Source organism: Siphateles boraxobius, unplaced genomic scaffold (genome assembly GCF_051911475.1).
Source record: "Siphateles boraxobius isolate OS27281-9 unplaced genomic scaffold, OSU_SipBor_1 35, whole genome shotgun sequence".
In the NCBI taxonomy this organism is placed as follows: Eukaryota; Metazoa; Chordata; class Actinopteri; order Cypriniformes; family Leuciscidae; genus Siphateles; species Siphateles boraxobius.
The window spans coordinates 9,043,809-9,064,270 of NW_027508975.1; the positions used below are offsets into that span (position 1 = coordinate 9,043,809).

The 20,462-nt window shown below is 40.0% G+C and overlaps 1 protein-coding gene and 1 pseudogene across 2 annotated transcripts in view; both read left to right on the forward strand.

The window, feature by feature from the left end:
* Nucleotides 1-18,288, forward strand: part of LOC143702415 (tissue alpha-L-fucosidase-like) — a 32,162-nt gene extending 13,874 nt beyond the window's left edge. Inside the window, exon 9 of the transcript XR_013190439.1 lies at nt 18,158-18,288. The gene's annotated coding sequence lies outside the window, so the exon portion shown is untranslated. The remainder of the gene's footprint in view (nt 1-18,157) is intronic.
* On the forward strand, nt 15,589-18,288 carry LOC143702660 (tissue alpha-L-fucosidase-like; annotated as a pseudogene). The gene is made up of 7 exons (XR_013190495.1): nt 15,589-16,105; nt 16,253-16,390; nt 16,569-16,674; nt 16,765-16,965; nt 17,133-17,322; nt 17,793-17,895; nt 17,971-18,288. The product of XR_013190495.1 is annotated as a tissue alpha-L-fucosidase-like (transcript).
* Nucleotides 18,289-20,462: the final 2,174 nt, after the last annotated feature.

Below are 20,462 nucleotides of genomic sequence, written 5' to 3' on the forward strand. Positions count from 1 at the left end.
GGAAAGTTTGATCCTCTGTTTCAGGCAGGGAAGAGTTAGCAATACATGCTAGTAATTTTGTTTTATCCTCTAAAAAGTTAGGAAGGTGAAAGATCCTTTCCGTTTCTTTCAGGGAAGATTAGCGTAACGTGCTAATATTTTGTGTTTCATCCTCTGTTTCTTGCAGGGAAGTTAAATGTGATGTGTTGGTAACAAGGAAGTTTAACAATAGTTGATTTGTGTTAACAAGCGTACCCTCTGTAATCAGAGAAGTTTAGTGTTTGTTTGTGTGGTAACAAAGAAATCCACAAAATGATTAAGAAAAGTGCTAGACTAATCTCCACAACTAAAAAAGGTGGTCTTGCTAATCCTTTGTGGTCAGATAGCGAATTTAAAACACTGTTAGGAGAACAGATGGATCTAATAGTCACTGAAAAAGTTAGACAAGAACTAACACAGAAATATGAGATTCATCCAGATAAGATTTGGTCTATTGAAGAATGCAAGAAGGTGTTAGGTGCATGTATCAGAAAGAAAAACATGAAAGGCATAATCTGTTGCCATAGGGAATTTAGCTTATCCATTGCACAAGAACAATCTAGGTGTATAGCTAAATTAAAAGAACAGAACAAACAAATGCACACTAAGGTGGGCCATAACAAGGCCTCAACCAAATGTGACTCAGAAGACCAACAGTCAGATCAAACTTATCCTGACTTAAAAGCATTCTTTGAAACAGATGTAGACATCCCATCAGTAACTGATAAGCCTGTAGATTCAGTAAAGGTTTGTGTTGCAAGAAGATCTCAGGGAATTGAGGGAACTGAAAGTGTTCCTACCAACTCTTCTGTTGTCCAAAACCAAACTGTTGCCAAAGCACTCGGACCTAGAGATATAGAAAGACTATCCCAAAGCTTACCTTCAGTACGCACTGATGTTTCTGAATTTAGAAGGGCATTGATCAGTAAAATGCGTCTTTACGACATGTCGTTGGCAGAAGTCACACAGCTGATGTCACAAATTCTAACTGAATCTGAATTCAACAGTTTTGAGTCTGCTGTTACTTCTGAACTACAACATGCCAGAAAAGATGAATTGAGAGAGGGAGTTCTGAAAGCGTTGAAGAACATTGTTGGACCTAAAATTGACTGGTCGAAGATCACTAGTTGTTTACAGAAGAAGGGTGAAACTGTTAGTGAGTACACTCAAAGATTTTGCCAGTCAGCAGCAGCATACAGTGGTATAGCTGACACTTCAGAGAAGGTGCTAGAAGATAATGGTCCCCTAGTTCGCACATGGTTTGATTGTCTGTTGTCAGAACATAGAAAAGCATTGCCTTTCTTAGACTTAACATGGTCCACTAGAACCATACAAAACAACTTAGACAGTTTGGCTGCATGGGAAAGAGACTCTGATGTCAAGGAAAGAGTAAAAATTGCAACAGCATCCTTTAAGGTCAACACAGAGAATCAACAGAAACGCAAATGTCCTAAGAGAGAGGGCAGTAGTTGTTATTATTGTGGTAAACATGGACATTGGGGAAAAGAGTGTAGGAAAAACAAAAAGAACTTTAAACAAGTTAACAATGTTACTCAGCTCCTACTCAGTCTGCTTGCTACTATGAAGCAGCCCCTCCCCTCATCATTAAACTGGGGCAGCTGGTTGACGTGTTAACCATTTGGGCTGTGAGTGCTTTATTTCCCCACTAACTTGCAACAGAGATAAAAGACTTCTGTTTTTGTTTAATAGAACAAAAGGAAAGTGACTATCTCAGTTTTTCCTTTGGGGGACTCTGGTTAAAGTAGACTCACAGCCTTAAATTTTATTTTACAGCACAGGCCTTTCATCATTAATAGTGTTAGGTCAGACTGTAAACGTAAAAAAGCCCTCATGCAGTGTCCAAAATAATGCCAAATATTGTCTTACAGCGTGCACCTGTCACAAATCCGTCCTCATGTATGATGTCTGCTATGACTGAAGTTTTGTTAGAGGATGAAGGAGAAATTACTCACGATTGTGTTACGCTTACGTATACACCTATGAGTGAAGTGAAAGAAAAAGGTAACAGACGAGCAGGTTATGCAGTAACGTCCATCCCGGAAGTGTTAGCTTCAGGACGTCTTCCAGATCATTTTTCAGCTCAAGCTGCAGAACTAGTAGCCCTAACAAGAGCATGCACGCTAGCTTCAGGATCAGTTGCTAATATCTACACAGATTCCAGATATGCTTTTGGGGTAATTCATGATTTTGGTGTCATTTGGCAAACCAGACAGTTTCTAACTTCTGCTGGATCCCCCATTAAGCATGCTGAATTAGTGAAAGATCTAATGTTTTCCATGAAACTTCCAAAGAAATTAGCAGTGATCAAAGTGAAAGCATATCTCACAACTAATACTACAGAAGCTAAAGGTAATGCTCTTGCTGATATGGCAGGTAAACAGTCTTGTTTCTATGCAACTGTACAAGTGTGTTCAGGTAGTGCAGCACAGAAGAAAATGATGCCTCCTGAATCAATAATTGATCTGTACAAAGATGTTTCCTCCATTAGAACCAAAGTGAAATGGGCCACATCAAGTGATGTTGATTACAGCAGCTGCAGTATTGTGTCAGGGAAGGAAAACCTAGACTCATGTGTCACACTGTAAGGTTGTTCCTGCACCAACAGGGATAGGTTAGGACACAGAACCAGTGAGGAGCCCCGGGAAGAACCGAATGCAATAGGCTTTGGGGGTTAACCCTGGGGTGAAGACTTCCCTCATAGGCCCTATCCTAGTCCATCCTTACCTCACTGTTCATTAGGTGTCCAAGGAATTAAGAAATAGGGAGAGATGGAACGACAATAGCAGACCCAGAAAAAGTTTACAACCCTAGTGTTTGAACAAATACTGCTCTACTGCTTAGCAGACTCGGAAAAGTTTACAACCCTAGTATTTGAACAAATACTGCTCTCCTGTCTTTTGTTTTCTTTCTTACTCTGTGCAGATACCACTGATGACTTCCCGAGACCCATACGCACTGACCTCGTCATCTGCGTATGAAGCCACAAGAAAACCTCAAGAAACAACTTGACCCTCTTCCGAGCCAACTATCACAAAAGGATAAAAAATACACAACGCAGAGACTCACATACGAAACCTTCAGTCATCCATCAACATGATCAAGATTGTCGTACCAGTAACATCACAGACACTCTCGCTTCGCACAAGATAATGATCTTACAGAACAGAGTGGCCTTAGATTACATTCTAGCAACGGAAGGAGCCTGCACCATCATCGGACCTGAGTGCTGCACCGGGTTTTAATGGATCCAACAGAGAACTTGAACAAAATCCAACAAGACATTCTTGATCTTTCAGCAAAATTACACCAGATGACTGAAGTAAATTTTTCATGGTTCGGAAACTTGATTGGGAAACCCTGGCTGTGGATAAAGGAAATAGCAATTCTGCTGTTATTTCTTCTAATAGCGTACTATCTATGCGTCCACAGTATCAAGTGTTTCATTCAACAAATGACTCACGCCCCTCACAAAGAAATGACAGTCCCAAACAGAAAAGACTATTACCCTTAAGAACTTAACGGACCCTAAATTTGCATGTTTGTTTCTGTGTCAGCATGCAATTGCAGAAACAGCAACACAGAAGCATGAGCCTGTAATGATCACAAGTTACAAGAATTTAACTTTTAAGTGTCTAAATTTGTATTTTGTGAGAGTTATTTAGAACTGTCAAAGGGGGAAATGTAGGATTACAAATTTATTTAAATGTTTAATTTAGATTTCCAATACAATAGTATTTTATATTGAGAAAGTTTAGAAATGATGAGACCAGGAAATCTCTGCAAACGGTAGGGGTTCTCAGCGGGATATTCCTGACTGTCCCATCTCAGTACGAGAAGGCTAGGCTTTTCCTGTTCTCGTTGTTTACCGGGGGAAGAGTCATGCTGAGCAAGTTTGAACACCTGTTATTTTATTACTGAGACCATTTGTCTCATCTCAGTACGAGAAGTCTATGCCTTTTCCTGTTCTCGTTGTCTCAGCTCATTTACATCACAATGTAATCCCTCCCCCTTGAAATGTATATATGAACTCAATGTATACTGCCTTAGTTAGACTTCACTTGACTTGGGTACGGAGCAGACTACAGCAAATAAAGAATCCTGCTTAAATAAGTCTCCTGGTTTTCGCTTCTGAGTTTTTCTACACTGAAGAAGGAAGAAGTTTACAACAGATATTGCGATGAAGATTGTGTGTTCAATTCGGGCCAGGAGTCTGCAGAGAAGGCTTTTCCGTGCTTACTTGGAGGAGAATGATGCTGAGCACACAGACCTGCTGCTTCACACGGATGTTAGGTGGTTAAGCAGAGGTAAATTTTTCGCCAGATTCACGGAGCTATTGCCTGAAATCAAGGACTTCCTGACGCTTTAAAATCATGTGTATTACCATACAAAGCTAGAGGACCACCAGTGGCTTTTAGATTTATCTTTCCTCACTGATCTCACTGGCGAGCTCAATGAATTGAATTTAGAGCTGCAGGGTAACTGTGCGTTCACACCGCCGCCGGCGAGAACGTCAAAGTGGCCGGAAGTCATTCATTGTCAATGAGAGCCGGCGGCGAGCTCCGTCGAGAGCGGCGCGGCGCGTCTTGGACGGTGAGAGCGGCGAGGAGAGTTGAAGTCAAGTCAACTTTATGGTAATAAGCAATGACGCGGTTCGGCGGCAACCGGCGGCAACCAATCGGAATATAGAAGTGCTCCGTTTGAGAGGAGTCCAGAGAACGCAGTCCTGTAAATTTTGGTTCTGACCACATTAGTTCCCAAGCAAAATTGAGGAGGTTGATCATTTGAATTTGATAAGGCGTGCAACACTAGTATTTATAGGCAATATTTTCGCACTAGAACGCTTGTTTTTCAGCGGGAATGCAAATTATAATAGCACTTAACCATGAACACAAAAGCCACACCACACAAATGGCTTTTAATTTGTTTATTTCATTAGCAAACATGTCACTATAATAGTTAAGTTTTTTCCATCGATCAATTTTCTGCAAAAATAACAATCGACATGCTTGTTTGCTTTGTGGCCCCTTTAAATACAGTTGTAAAAAAGACCACGCGTTTGATCTACGTCAGAGCATCAGAGCGTGCACGAATCTTTCCACGGCGTCGCTGGCAGGGCGGCGAGAGCGAATTTTGCCGCTCTCGCCGGCGGCGGTGTGAACGTGCAGTAAGGATAAAGATGTAGTCAACATGATGAGTACAGTGAAAACATTTAAAAGCAAGCTAAAGCTGATGTCAAGCAGGCTGCAGCGTGGTAACCTGCGCAACTTTCCTCACATGCAAGCAGAACTACAACGTTGTACAACTACAACAAGAGAGAGAGAGAGAGTGTGTGTGTGTGTGAGAGAGAGAGAGAGAGAGTGTGTGTGAGAGAGAGAGAGAGAGAGTGTGTGTGTTAGAGCTTAGATTCTCTGCCCGAGCCCGACCCGACCCGCGGGCCGGGCCGGGCCGATATTTCCCGCCACTATGCTCGGGTCGGGTCGGGCCCTTGATCAAGCACTTCACGCGCAGTGTCTCCTCCACTCGCACGCTGTGCTGTATTGTGTAGCCTAAGTGCAACATGGAGCTTGAAGAAGGAAAGAAAAAAATTAAAACAGGAGAATTAACTTTGAGCAAGTATGAAGGAAAGTCGGAGGTATGGAAATATTTTAAACTCGTGGGCAGTGACAATATATGTGTTGGCTTTGTTGAGTCCAAGTGCGGCGCGCTGCTAGAGAGTCTGTATGTGTTGTAGCCATTAAATAAGCGCATTTAGTTTCATATTTATTAAAATATTATAATGTTATTTTTTTCCATCTATGTTGATTATGAAAGTGAACAGAGTAGATAGGAGGATGCGCAATATCAGGAGACATGGAGTGGTTCAGGCATGATTTTGACCACTTCATTATGTTTTGTTTTGTAGAAAGCCTTTCTTTAAAGTGAATTTCGTTTTGTATAAATTGTATCTTAATTTTAATACATTTTTCATCAACCAATTGCCTGAAGAAGAAGAAGCATTAATAAGAAGCAAATATAGCAGGCAATATTCATGACATGGAGGCGCCGGCGAGCCGTGTTCACCATAGCACGTGAACTGGAGCATCTCATCATAAAATTAAATCAATTCTCGGCACGCTTGTCATCGAATTTACTAATTGTTCAATTTAATAAAATTAAAACTAGCATTGTGATAATTAAAATAATTGAATATTAAATATTAAGTGGCCCATTTTTGCACATTTATTAATAGTGTATATATATATATATATATATATATATATATATATATATATATATATATATATATATATATATATATATATAAATTGCGCAGCTCCACACTGTCAATGGTCTAGCACCCATTCAGCACCTGCGTTAAAAAATTATCTGTCGTCGCCCCTGGTTATAACGGCCCACACATTAAAAATGGTCGGGTTTAAATCGGGCTCGGGCTCATAATCACAGTTAATGTGTCGGGCCGGGCCGGGCTCGGACACAACGTGCACGGGCTCGGGTCGGGTCGGGCTTGATTTTTTGGGCCCGATCTAAGCTCTAGTGTGTGTGTGTGTGTGTGAGTGTGAGAGTGTGTGTGTGTGAGAGAGAGAGTGAGAGAGAGAGTGTGTGTGAGAGAGAGAGAGAGAGAGAGTGTGAGAGAGTGTGTGTGTGAGAGAGAGAGATACAGCGCACTATGCAAACTGGCAACTGTGTGAGATGAATTTGTCTGTGTGTGTTGTGATGTCTAGTAGTTGTGTGACAACAATAACTACTTGTCTTTCATTTTTTATGTTACATGCTTTCTTTATCAAAGTGTTTGTTTTCTTTGATTATATAACATGTTAATTATTTGTTGTTATTGGTTGTCTCCATCTGCTTTTCTGCTTGTTTAATTGTTATAATAAGCAGATTGCTTGTCTCTTTGTCTGTCAACTGTTTGTACTATTTTGTGAAGCGACCTTGGGTTCTTGAAAGGCACTATAAAAAATAAACTTATTATTATTAAGAAAAAGTGTTGTGAGATTAGTTACTGCAGGCTGGAAACGATGTGTGTGGGTTTGCGATGTTGACACTGGACTGGTAGATCTCGGGAGGTTGGCTACTTGAAAAGTAGATCTTGGGTCAAAAAAGGTTGGGCACCCCTGATGTAGCCTAAAAGTATACACCTTGTGTCCCTGACAGGAAAATACCCTGCTGCGCGATTTGCGTGAAAATATAACGATATTCGAAAAAGCTATTTTATGATCCCAACCCAACTTTTGAGAATAGATTAACGGCGATATTTTATTTATCGCCTGATAAGAGTCTCACGTTAACGCAGCACGTTAACGCCGATAACGGCCCCCCACTACTAATAAGATAACCTTTTACAAAATCTTTACTCTGTAAAGACTCTTATTGGTTTTGTCGCATCCAATGCATCCCCAAAGTACTTGTTTTTATAATGATTAAAACCGCTTTAATTATTATTAGCATGGTCTACACTTTATGGTAAAAGAATGATGAGTTAAGTGGTACAATCTTTTATTTCAATAGTATTTGTCTTTACAAAATTATGATTGATCGGCATTACATATACATAAAGTAGACAATAACTCCATTTATTTGTGATCCAACCAGAATAGAAAGTCTCTGCACACTACCATGTCTTGGTCTAGGGTAAAGTTGACATGGCCTTCAACTATTTCGCCAAGATCTGTTCTGGCATTTTTTGACACCAGTGACACACAGAGATCTGTTACAAACGTACAAATATCGAGTAGTTCGTCGACTCCAAATTCGTGACTAGATGCACAGATCACATCCAGAACTTTTCTGAGGATTACACCGGTTGGCTCTATGTTTAAAGATATAATTTAAACAATCTTTTATTATAAAAGATTTAATTTCAAATTTTAAGATTATACTTTGAAATAAATACTAGAAAAACATTCACAATGTCACATCCTGAACACTGAACACTCACCCCTCCCCTCTGAATCAGAGACTGTGTGAGAGAGAGAAACGAATGCGGTCTTTTTTCATCCCTGTGAAACAGTTGATTTTATTTTGTAAACCCATTCATAACCTGTATGTATCTCTCTAAAACATGGAGGATGATTTTTATTTTGAAAAGATATTTTATATACTTTTAAAGAATAGAATGTTTTTTCAACTTTAGTTAGTATTAAAATATTATATTTGTAAATGACTAAATGTACATTTTATAACCGTTTCATTTATATACTTTTAAATGAACAGAATGTTTTTCAACTTTAGTTAGTATGAAAAATATTATATTTGTAAATGACTAAATGTACATTTTATAACTGTTTCATTTACATACTTTTAAAGAACAGAATTTTTTTCAACTGTAGTTAGTGTGAAAATATTATATCTGGAATGTGGAGCGAGATCCGATGAAGCCGCGTGTCAAAGTTCATACATAAAACCTTAAACACTTCCATTAAATCATCCCCTTATACACACACACACACACGCATACAGATAAGTGCACGCTCCCTCTGACTTAGAGAGAGGTTTTCAGGATTCAGAGGCCTAAAGTAATTTATTGTCCTCTCATACATACACACAGACACACGGAAAATAAGTGCGCGCAGTTCTTTTGACTAAGATAGGAGGATGAGCAAATTTGAGAGAGGAGTAGGCTACAGTAATTAATTGACGACGGACTCACTAAAACAACAGATACCATCCTTGTGCACACACACACAGATTTAACTCATAGACTCGGAGAGAGAGAGAGAGAGAGAGAGAGAGAGAGAGAGAGAGAGAGAGAGAGAGAAATGCTCTGGGAGCTTTTCAACTTTAACCCCTTTTCTTCAACAGTGTGAAAAAGTAAGTGTTGATTTTATTTTTTGTTTTTAAAATAAATGCTTCAGTCGCTTTTTATTTTAAAGGACCCATTCATAACCTGTATGTTTTTTCATCTCTCTAAAACATGACGGATGATTTTTATTTTGAAAATATATTTTATACACTTTTAAAGATCAATGCTTTTTCAAATCTACTTAGTGTAAGATATTTTGTAAATGACTAAATGTACATTTTATAACCATTTTAAATTAACAATGCTTTTTAACTTGAGTAGGTGGGAGGGGAATTACGGCTTTTCAAAGCCAATAACATCAAAACCATCAAAGCCAATAAATCTCAAACCTTCTGTCACTTCTGATAAACCATTATCATCAAAGCTTATGTTAATTATGTTTACATCAAAACCACCTGTCAAAATAACTTATTATACCCGGGTCAATAGTTCAAAACTAACTGTCATATATCATACCCCCGGATCAAAACCAACTGTCAAAATGACGGATCATTTCCACGTCAACAGGTCAAAACTAGCTGTCAAAAAATTCCTTTCAACCGGATGATCGATCGCTGAAAAGGGCAAAGGCAATCCCTAGATCAAAGGGTTCACCGGAAGGACAGGTGGCGGGTCTAGGTCAAAGGTCAAAGTCGTAAATCATCTTGACACAAGCTACCCCATATTAACTACTTTTTTTGTGTGGAAATATTAGACAGCTGGGAAAGTTGTGTAAAGTTATGTTTAGGGTTTTGTATACATTTCCAGTGGCTGTGACCTGCCTGTTCTTGGCCACGCCCTTACAGTGGCTTATTATGGATTATGTTTTAATAAATATTTTTTTATTTTAAAGTACACTTTTCAGGGACCATGTCAGTGGTCTTGTGTATTAATTTGTTTAATGAACTGTTATGAGTATGTCTGTCATCGTGAACCTAAAAACATGCTGAGCTGAACTTTTTTATGTTGCAAAAAGAAAGTTGGTTACAGTTAGTCTATATTTATTTAGGCTATAATGTAGGCCTACATTATTTGTAGACTAACCTATACACATTACTTTTGCTACTTATCAAGAAGTTGTTCAAGTCATATTGCTTATTTTTTCATTTTGTCTTTAAAGAGGCAATTCATATTTTGTTTTATTATATTAAAGGTAGCAAAACTGGCATTTCCCCTTTTACAAAAGGATCAGATTTGCAGGAATAAGTTCGAGCGGGAAGCGAAAGCTTTTTCTTTCACCACAATAGACCGATTCCCGTTCCCAAACAAACGTTAAAATCATTTGGTTCCCCATCCTTTGTTACAAGTGGTTAGAAGGGAAGTCATGTGTTGTTGAGTTGAGTAAAGTTGGCAATAAATTCACAGATTCGAACTTCCTGGGTCAATAACTTGTGAGCTAAACGTTGTTACTACACAAATAACACCTCTTTTTAATCGTAACATAGACGCAGCTACAACCTAATTTTCCTTGAAACAAGCTTTCCTTTGCAGTGGACAAAATACATTGATCTCTATGCGCAAAAAAAGTGATCTGCTTTTAACACTTTGAGGGACTGTTTCAGTGGTCTTGTCAATTCACTTGTATGATTAGATAATTACCTTTGTTATTTGCCAAGAAGTTATGAAAGACAAAAATGCTTGATTTTTTTATTATATTTTGTTTTTGAGAAAGCAATTAAAATATATTCTTTATAAAAGAAAACCTTTACAGTGTATTCAACAGTACTGATGGGAACCCTTTTCTTTTTACTAGTGTAGTCCGATTCCTGAGCAGATGACTCTTACAGGTCCTTCTCAAAAAATTAGCATATTGTGATAAAGCTTATTATTTTCCATAATGTAATGATAAAAATTAAACTTTCATATATTTTAGATTCATTGCACACCAACTGAAATATTTCAGGTCTTTTATTGTTTTAATACTGACAATTTACATACAGCTCATGAAAACCCAAAATTCCTATCTCAAAAAATTTGCATATTTCATCCGACCAATAAAAGAAGTGTTTTTAATACAAAAAAGTCAACCTTGAAATAATTATGTTCAGTTATGCACTCAATACTTGGTCGAGAATCCTTTTGCAGAAATGACTGGTTCAATGCGGCGTGGCATGGAGGCAATCAGCCTGTGGCACTGCTGAGGTGTTATGGAGGCCCAGGATGCTTCAATAGCGGCCTTAAGCTCATCCAGAGTGTTGGGTCTTGCGTCTCTCAACTTTCTCTTCTCAATATCCCACAGATTCTCTATGGGGTTCAGGTCAGGAGAGTTGGCAGGCCAATTGAGCACAGTAATACCATGGTCAGTAAACCATTTACCAGTCGTTTTGGCACTGTGAGCAGGTGCCAGGTCGTGCTGAAAAATGAAATCTTCATCTCCATAAAGCTTTTCAGCAGATGGAAGCATGAAGTGCTCCAAAATCTCCTGATAGCTAGCTGCATTGACCCTGCCCTTGATAAAACACAGTGGACCAACACCAGCAGCTGACATGGCACCCCAGACCATCACTGACTGTGGGTACTTGACACTGGACTTCAGGCATTTTGGCATTTCCTTCTCCCCACTCTTCCTCCAGACTCTGGCACCTTGATTTCCGAATGACATGCAAAATTTGCTTTCATCCGAAAAAAGTACTTTGGACCACTGAGCAACAGTCCAGGTCAGGCGCTTCTGCCGCTGTTTCTGGTTCAAAAGTGGCTTGACCTGGGGAATGCGGCTCCTGTAGCCCATTTCCTGCACACGCCTGTGCACGGTGGCTCTGGATGTTTCTACTCCAGACTCAGTCCACTGCTTCTGCAGGTCCCCCAAGGTCTGGAATCGGTCCTTCTCCACAATCTTCCTCAGGGTCCGGTCACCTCTTCTCGTTGTGCAGCGTTTTTTGCCACACTTTTTCCTTCCCACACTTTTTCCTTCCCACAGACTTCCCACTGAGGTGCCTTGATACAGCACTCTGGGAACAGCCTATTTGTTCAGAAATTTCTTTCTGTGTCTTACCCTCTTGCTTGAGGGTGTCAATGATGGCCTTCTGGACAGCAGTCAGGTCGGCAGTCTTACCCATGATTGTGGTTTTGAGTAATGAAACAGGCTGGGAGTTTTTAAAAGCCTCAGGAATCTTTTGCAGGTGTTTAGAGTTAATTAGTTGATTCAGATGATTAGGTTAATAGCTCGTTTAGAGACCCTTTTCATGATATGCTAATTTTTTGAGATAGGAATTTTGGGTTTTCATGACCTGTATGCCAAAATCATCAGTATTAAAACAATAAAAGACCTGAAATATTTCAGTTGATGTGCAATGAATCTAAAATATATGAAAGTTTAATTTTTATCATTACATTATGGAAAATAATGAACTTTATCACAATATGCTAATTTTTTGAGAAGGACCTATATTAGCCAGTTTATTTTAGTGAATCAAAAATATATAAAAACATTAGAATAGGGAACAACTGTTAATTGCTGTCCCCTTCCCCATAGATATATAAAATAGAGTCAGGGATGTTTTTTTCAGTCCACTTATGAGAGTAATGGGAAGTTGCCCGGACCAATATGGCGGCGCCGTTGACGTACGATCCAGCGGCCAACGAGAAGTCTATGTGTTTTTCACCTGTCCAAACTGCCCCTCCGATGGTTTTGCAGGTAAGTCATGGGTTGTAGTCTCATGTGTAATGTCATATGTAGGGATGCACGATATATCGGCGCCATATCGTTATCGGTCGATAAATGATTATTTTTAGTGTTATCGTTATCGGCCTGATAAGAAAATTTGGCCGATATATCAAAACCGATAAATTGGCGCCTTCCGCATGACGTCACACGCAACAGACGCGCGCGCATTTGAAAGTGTTTATGCTAGAGTGGAGACAAAATATCAGTGGTGTGGGAGTTCTTCAGCGTGAAAAAAGAGGACATCAAAATTGCAATTTGCAACAGCTGTCAATGTGAGGTAATGCGAGGAGGCAGTAGAACAAAAAACTTCAATACAACTAATTTAATTAGCCACCTGAAGTTTCGCCATTCCGAAATGTATAAAGACTATCAGACAAAAGTGACCAGCAAACAAACAGCGGTAGCCCTTACCAACAAGCCAGTACAACAAACACTTGACAGTACAAGGAAATTCGACAAGAGCAGTGCCAAAGCAAAAGCAATCACATGCAAAGTTATGGAAATGATAGCAGTTGATGACCAACCTTTTAGCATTGTTGATGACCAAGGATTTCGTCGGCTACTTGAGTTTATTGAACCGCGCTACTCCCTCCCTAGCCGGCGGTACTTTTCTGATGTGTCGCTCCCTGCTTTATACAATGAAGTAGCAACACACATCCACATGCTTTTGAGCAAAAATGTAACTCATATCAGTTTTACTACTGACATATGGAGTTCCGACGTAAGTCCAGTGAGTATGTTGAGCCTTACTGCTCAGTGGATTGAGGAAAACTTTGAGATGAAGAGAGTGGTGCTTCACGCACAAGAATGCCCAGGCTCTCACACCGGCGCTGCTATAGCGCGTGCATTTGAGAGCATGTTAGCTCAGTGGAACATAACGAAAGATATGGTTCATGTTGTCATGCGAGATAATGGCCGAAATATGGCAAAAGCCATGGAAGATTGTGGTTTGAACAGTCTTGGCTGCATGGCTCATACTCTTCAGTTAGCCGTACACGAAGGAGTTCTGAGCCAGCGCAGCATTTCTGACTGTTTGGCGATAGGGAGAAAGATAGTCGGACACTTCAAACATTCTCAGGTCGCCATGTCCCGACTCGGAGAGATACAGACAGTGCTAGGATTGTCAAAAAAGATGCTCCAACAAGACACTCCGACACGATGGAACAGTACATTTTATATGATGTCGAGTTTGATCGCGCAGAAGCGTGCACTTGGTGCCTATGGGGCAGAATACGAGCTTCCCGCATTATTCAGCGCATACCAGTGGGGCCTTATTGAAAATGCAGTAACACTCCTTGCACCTTTCGAAGAACTGACGAGAGAAGTAAGTTCACACAAGGCAACGACTTCAGATGTTATCCCCTCTGTTGAGGCTCTGAAACGTTTACTGAACAAGAGTCTCAGTACAGATAGCGGAGTGAAGACGACAAAAGCTACTCTGCTCGAGGCTGTGAAGCAGCGGTTTAACAGCATATACACAGAGCCTTTGTACGTCGTGGCAACGATCTTGGACCCAAGGTACAAAGATTGCTTTTTTGATCAAGCCACTAAACAACGAGCAACAGAAATGCTGCTGAGACAACTGAACAAGATGACAGCACCAGAAGATGCAGAGAAAGAGACGAGCGAGACAGAGTCTCCTTTATAAAAAAGACGCACAGAGAGCGACGGAGGCGCAACATCCCTGCTTGACATGTATGGTGAAATTCTTGAAGAAAACACAACTAAGGAACATCAGACATATGAAGACACTCCAGTAGGACAACAGGTAAAAAATGATCATATTAAAAAGTGCTGTACCTAACCATTTAATAACAAAGAAAAAAAACAGAATTACAACAAATACAATTTTATTTGACAACAGTTATAAAGAGTAGAAAACAAAACATTCATGTTAGGACTTCACTGTAAAAAATATAATTAATAAGCCATTACATGTTTTTACATTACTTTAACTCATAAGTTAAGCAATGTTCAACTTTTTTATTAGTTATACTAGATTAAACTCATGTATTAAAGTCAGTTTAACATAATTTAAGACTAAATTTAACAGCCAAGTTGACTGCACTTAATTTAAGGCAGCAAGTATTCTTTTTTTTTAATTTTTTACAGTGCTTACATGCATACAACTTTACATGCTTATTTGTGTTATGTTGAAGAAAAGATTTTAATAGACTTTGTGTGCCTCTTTGTAGGTGAATGCATATCTAAGCGAGCCACCCATTTCCAGGAATGAGAGCCCACTGCAGTTTTGGAAAAGCAACATGTCACGTTTTCCAGCCCTGGCCCAAGCTGCACGCAAATACCTGTCAGCTCCCTGTACAAGTGTCGACAGCGAACGTCTCTTCTCAGCGGCATCAAACGTGATTGATGAAAAGAGAAACAGACTTTTGTGTGAGAAAGCTGAAATGCTTCTCTTCGTTAAAAAAAACATTCCACTCTTACATTCACATAAGTAGCAGCCAAATCAATCCCATATAATTTCTAGTTGGCCTAACTGTTCTTAAATGCACACAAAGCAAGGTCATGCTTTATTTATCCATGGCACATTTTGATTCTTTGTTAATGTTGTTCAGTGACTAGTAAGTTTTATGCATTATTATTTTTTTTATCAGGCAAATTATATATTTGTATAAATAATATTGTACAAAGATATAATTGTATAATTAATTTGAAAAGTTATGAAATATGTTCCAAATATAAGTTGGCTACATTTAGTGAATGAATTTAGGTAAAGAAAGATCGAGATGTTTCCTTGGAGTTTCCTTGTTTTCTGCTGTAATTAAAAAAAAAAAAAAAAAGCAGTTCACTGTATTCGTTTTGCTTTTGTAAACAGAGAAAATAATATCAGGATTTGTATTTATCGGCCAATTTATCGGTTATCGGCTTCCAAATATAAAGAGTTATCGGTTATCGGTATCGGCCAAAATTTCCATATCGGTGCATCCCTAGTCATATGATAAACAAGGAAATAGAAACTGGTTGTTCTGGCTTTTGGAGCTGCATTATGTATTATCAAGTGTTAATGTAAGTCAGCAGAAATCTCTCTAGTGCAGAAATTCACTTTTACATTAGTGCACGCGCTCACGTCTGTGAGGTGTGATCAATCCGGCAAGTGACTATAAGTCAGATATCACTGCTTCTTTGTCTTCTATCATGTGCATCATCTTTCGGTGCTCGATATACACCAGACTGGGCCAGTCTGGACTCCAGACCTCTTCCTGAATGGTACGACGAGGTGAAGTTCGGGATTTTTGTTCATTGGGGGGTGTTTTCAGTGCCCGCTTTCGGCAGTGAGTGGTTCTGGTGGTACTGGAGAGGCGCACACAAGTCTGATTAAGTGCAGTTCATGATTAATACCCCCCTGGATTCAGCTACACGGACTTTGCACCTGATTTCACACTCAGTTTTTTGACCCTGATGAGTGGGCTGATATCTTCGTGTTTATTCTAAATATTTATAATTTTGTTTTTCATTATTTTCAGATATATGGTGCTCACATCAAAACACCATGAAGGCTTCACAAATTGGGGCTCCCCGTATTCCTGGTATTGGAATTCTGTTGATAACGGACCTCACAGGGATCTTGTTGGAGATTTGGGCAATGCAATAAGAAAGAGGTATTCTGTAGATAATTGCAACAAATGCAGCCCCCAACCCTCAATTTTCTCCATACATTTTCAATGAACTATATATTTTTTCCTTAGCAATAACTTTGCCAGTGTACTATCCCTAATTCAATACTTGAATTGAAACATTTTTATTAGGTCTCTGCATTATGGACTCTACAACTCTCTGTATGAATGTTCAAATCCCATCTATCTGAGTGACAAGGAAGCTGGTTTCAAGACTCAGGATTATGTTGCAAAAAAAGCTATGCCAGAATTCATCGAACTGGTGAACAGGTACATTTGCCTCAGTCATGTGATGATAAAGACTGGAGAAGGAAGAACAATTGTTTATGACATAAGCCTGATTGTTCTGTTGTATTTGTTTGTGTAAAAATCAATGTTTACAGCCTACATCGTGTATATGGTTTTACATTTATGAAACTGTGAATTGGTGATGTTTTTAACATCTCAGGTACAAGCCAGACTTGATTTGGTCAGATGGGGACTGGGAAGCACCTGACACTTATTGGAACTCTACAGAATTCCTCGCCTGGCTCTACAACGACAGTCCGGTCAAAGTGAGATCATTGGTTCATGTCATTCTTATTTTGGAACTGTCTCAAATTGTAATTCTGATCATAATGACTGCATTATTGTGCTCCTTACAGGATTTGGTGGTGACCAATGACAGATGGGGGAATGGCTGTTACTGTAAACATGGAGGTTATTTCAACTGTGCTGACAAGTTCACTCCTGAACATCTGCCCAATCACAAGTGGGAGAAATGTCAGTCAGTGGACACAATATCATGGGGTTATCGCCGAAATATGAAACTAACTGAACTGATGGATCTACCATCCATCATAAAGGTGCGATGTGTTGCTATTGACAAAAGTGCTTTCCTCAGATGATATTATTAGATTCTGGATTGTAAATAATATATATGAATGAAACATGGACACAAAATTGTATAAAAGTTCATGTGGTGTCTAATGAGTCAAGAAAGTTTTTAACCTCTCATATGTTGTGACCGCAGGACCTGGTCTACACCGTGGCTTTAGGGGGGAATTACCTGTTGAATGTGGGACCCACAACAGACAGCGTGATTGCACCTGTCTTTGAGGAGCATCTCAGAGGAATTGGAGTCTGGCTGAAGATCAACGGTGAAGCCATCTATGCAACTAAACCTTGGAGAGTTCAGGCTGAGAATGCTCTGTTCTTTCCTGGTGTGTTGATGTTTTTAAACTTCCTCTTATCTTTATATTCCTCACAGTTCCTTTGAAAAACTTGCAGAAGCTCCAGCTGTGAAAGCAGTGTCACCTAGAGACCTTCATCAGTATAACAGGAAGCATGTGAGAAAATTATAATTTAAGATTCGTAGGCCACTGCATAAAATTATTGCCAATTATAAGTGCCTCACTTAATTACATTTATATTCATGAGCCAAGCTGATAGAGGTAGGTTGAAGTGAAATAGTTGAAATCAAGAGTGAACACAAACTTTTACCCTGAAATGTTGACATGTTACCGACCATTCTTGGTCTTTTTGTAATTAACCTGGATTCCTCAACTGTAGTTTTGCTTTCTTTTCAGCCCGTTTCTAGAGTTTTAGTTTAGTTAGTTAGCCTTTGATGTAGTTACAATTAATAAAGCTTTCACAGCTTTAATATAAGGTTTAAATGTTACTTTAATTTCAGGTATACTTCAAAAAACACCAGCACTGTGTATGCGATCTTCACCTCCAATCCCATGCAAAACACCTTTCAGCTTTCTATGCCCAAAACCTCCGACAGCACAGTGGTAAATATTTATGAATATTTTTTTAACATTATTTTTATAAGACATCAATGAATTATCTGTTGCAACTCTTTTCAGGTGACTTTGTTGGGGAACCATGAGCCTTTGAAATGGGCTCCTCTGAAATCAACAGGACTGATAATTCTCCTGCCTGATCTGCCTTTCTCACCCGCTTAAGCCTGGACACTCAAGCTGGACGGGGTGGCCTAAAACGTTTAAAAAAGGTTTTAATGGCATTTTTTTAAGAAAGTTTTGTATAAATTAGGTTTTTTAATTTGATCATAGACTATTTTATATGATTGTATAATAAAAAATGACCAACCGAATGACACACCTTAACCTAATGTCATTTTCAGATTGTTAATTTAACAATCTTATAGCATTGCATATTAGATACCTTGGAACCCAGGGCTAAAATGGAAACATAATTTCAACTGATGCTAGTGTCATTTTATTATTTGCCCAAAATACACTTATAATGAAGAGAAAAAAAATCTTTGTAAAAGACAAAGAGGGTTAGGCAGGGTGTGCCTAATGTTCCACTGGTAACTAACTACCAGTTTAATCACTTTTCCTTCATGATTATGATTTCCATTACACGAGAGTAGATGTTAAAACTTCATGCTGATTTGTACTCGGCTTTCGCCAAGATAAGCACCAACTAAGACATAGCTTTACAGTAACCTATGCTTCTCCATCCATTTACGCTTCTTTCCATATGGTGATGTAAATCTCCTTCTGTCTGGTGTTAACACACGTCAGCACACACAACGGCTGCAACCACAGTGCGGTCCCCCCATGACAACCGTCTGGATTGAGCTGAGTAGGGGACATCTCTAGGGTATTCAAGTGGGCACCTTCCGTCCTCAGTGTTTCGTCGACTAGCCCATGACACCTCAAGAGGGCTCGACAGTGACTCTGGCTTCCCAGAGTCACCCCCCTCCGTCCCCCACTCAACTGAGCCCAGCTTACTGACCTCTACATCCCTCCTGCTGCTGAGACCTAACCACAATCTCACAATCTCTCTGCAACCCAACCATACGCGCCAACCCGTTTGACTAAGGCTGTCGAGCCCCACTGGTGCGTTAATATGCAGTTTCATTGGCAACGGTTCCGTATGGCATACCACCTACCGCAAAACACAATATCTGCCCAACCACCCGTCATTCACGCAAAATACACAGGAACGTAATGACTGTAAATACTATACAACCTATACAAATAAACCAACAGACTCTTCAAGTTTTCAAGAATTCTACGAAACCGTAGCATGGCGGCCTGTACACAGCCAGCTAGAATCTTTCCGTCTCAACCACAGCCAGTTGCTGCTCCTTTCTGCTGCTTCAGATAAGTTCTTTACTGTGCGACGCAACTCTTGGCCACTGAATCCGACGTCTCTGAGGAACCGGGTTGTAGAGTGTGCCACAAAACCTCGACAACCCACTTCCACTGGATAAACCTGGACTCTCCATCCTCGCTGTTCTGCTTCAGTGGTCAGATGAGCATACCGCAGTTTCTTCCTCTCATATGCCTCATCTACCGCATCCTCCCATGGCACTGTTAACTCTATCAGTTGAACAATGCGTGCTGATCCAGACCACAAAACAATATCTGGTCGTAGATTAGTGGTGGCAATCTCAGGTGGAAAAATAAGCCGATGATCAAGATCTGCCAGCGTCTTCCAGTCCCTAGCAGCTTCCAGTTGTCCTGGGCGAGAATTGGTGTTAGCACCTTTTCTTGGTGGTTGCTCGCCTGGGCGGAGGAATATTGTCTTCTGCATGTAATGTTTTGCTAGAACAGGCGGCAACTTATTGGTCATACTACGCTTGCCTTCCAATGCTAAAGCCAAATATCGCAATACTTGGTCATGGCGCCAAGTAAACCGACCTTGGCTAAAAGCCACCTTAGATCCTGTCAAAATGTGCCTTAATGTGGCAGGTGATGAACACAAAGGACAAGAGGGATCCTCTCCTACCCAGAGGTTTAGGTTCTGCTGTGATGGGAGAACATCATATGTTGACCTAATAAGGAAACTGATCCTACTCTCTTCCAGTGACCAAAGGTGTTGCCAGCCCATTTTGCATTGTTCCACACTCTCCCATCTCATCCACTCTCCCTGCTTGGCCTGGGAAATGGCCTTTATACATCTCATCCTCTCCTCCTGCTTTCGCACCTCGTTGACTACCAGCTTCCTCCTTTGAGCTGGGCCTGGCTTGTGCCATTTAGGAGGAGCTAAACTGAGCCCAAAACCCCTCTTCCATGCTTGACTGTCCCACGATATCCCCAATTTGAAGGTCAGCCTTTGCTTCTACTACAGATTTCTTTGCTGACCACTTTCTTCCAGTTTTTACCACAGGGGCTGCCTCCCTTACACATTTGTCGCGTGACTCTGCTAAAGTCATTTCCAGTCTGACCTTGGCACACTTAAACTCCTCGGTTAAAGCAGAGACTGGCAGCTGCAATACTCCTTTACTATAAAGTCCCACTCTGCTGAGGCAGCGTGGAACTCCCAACCATTTCCTGATGTATGAACTTATTAACGCTTCCAGCTTATCCACTGTTGTCAAAGA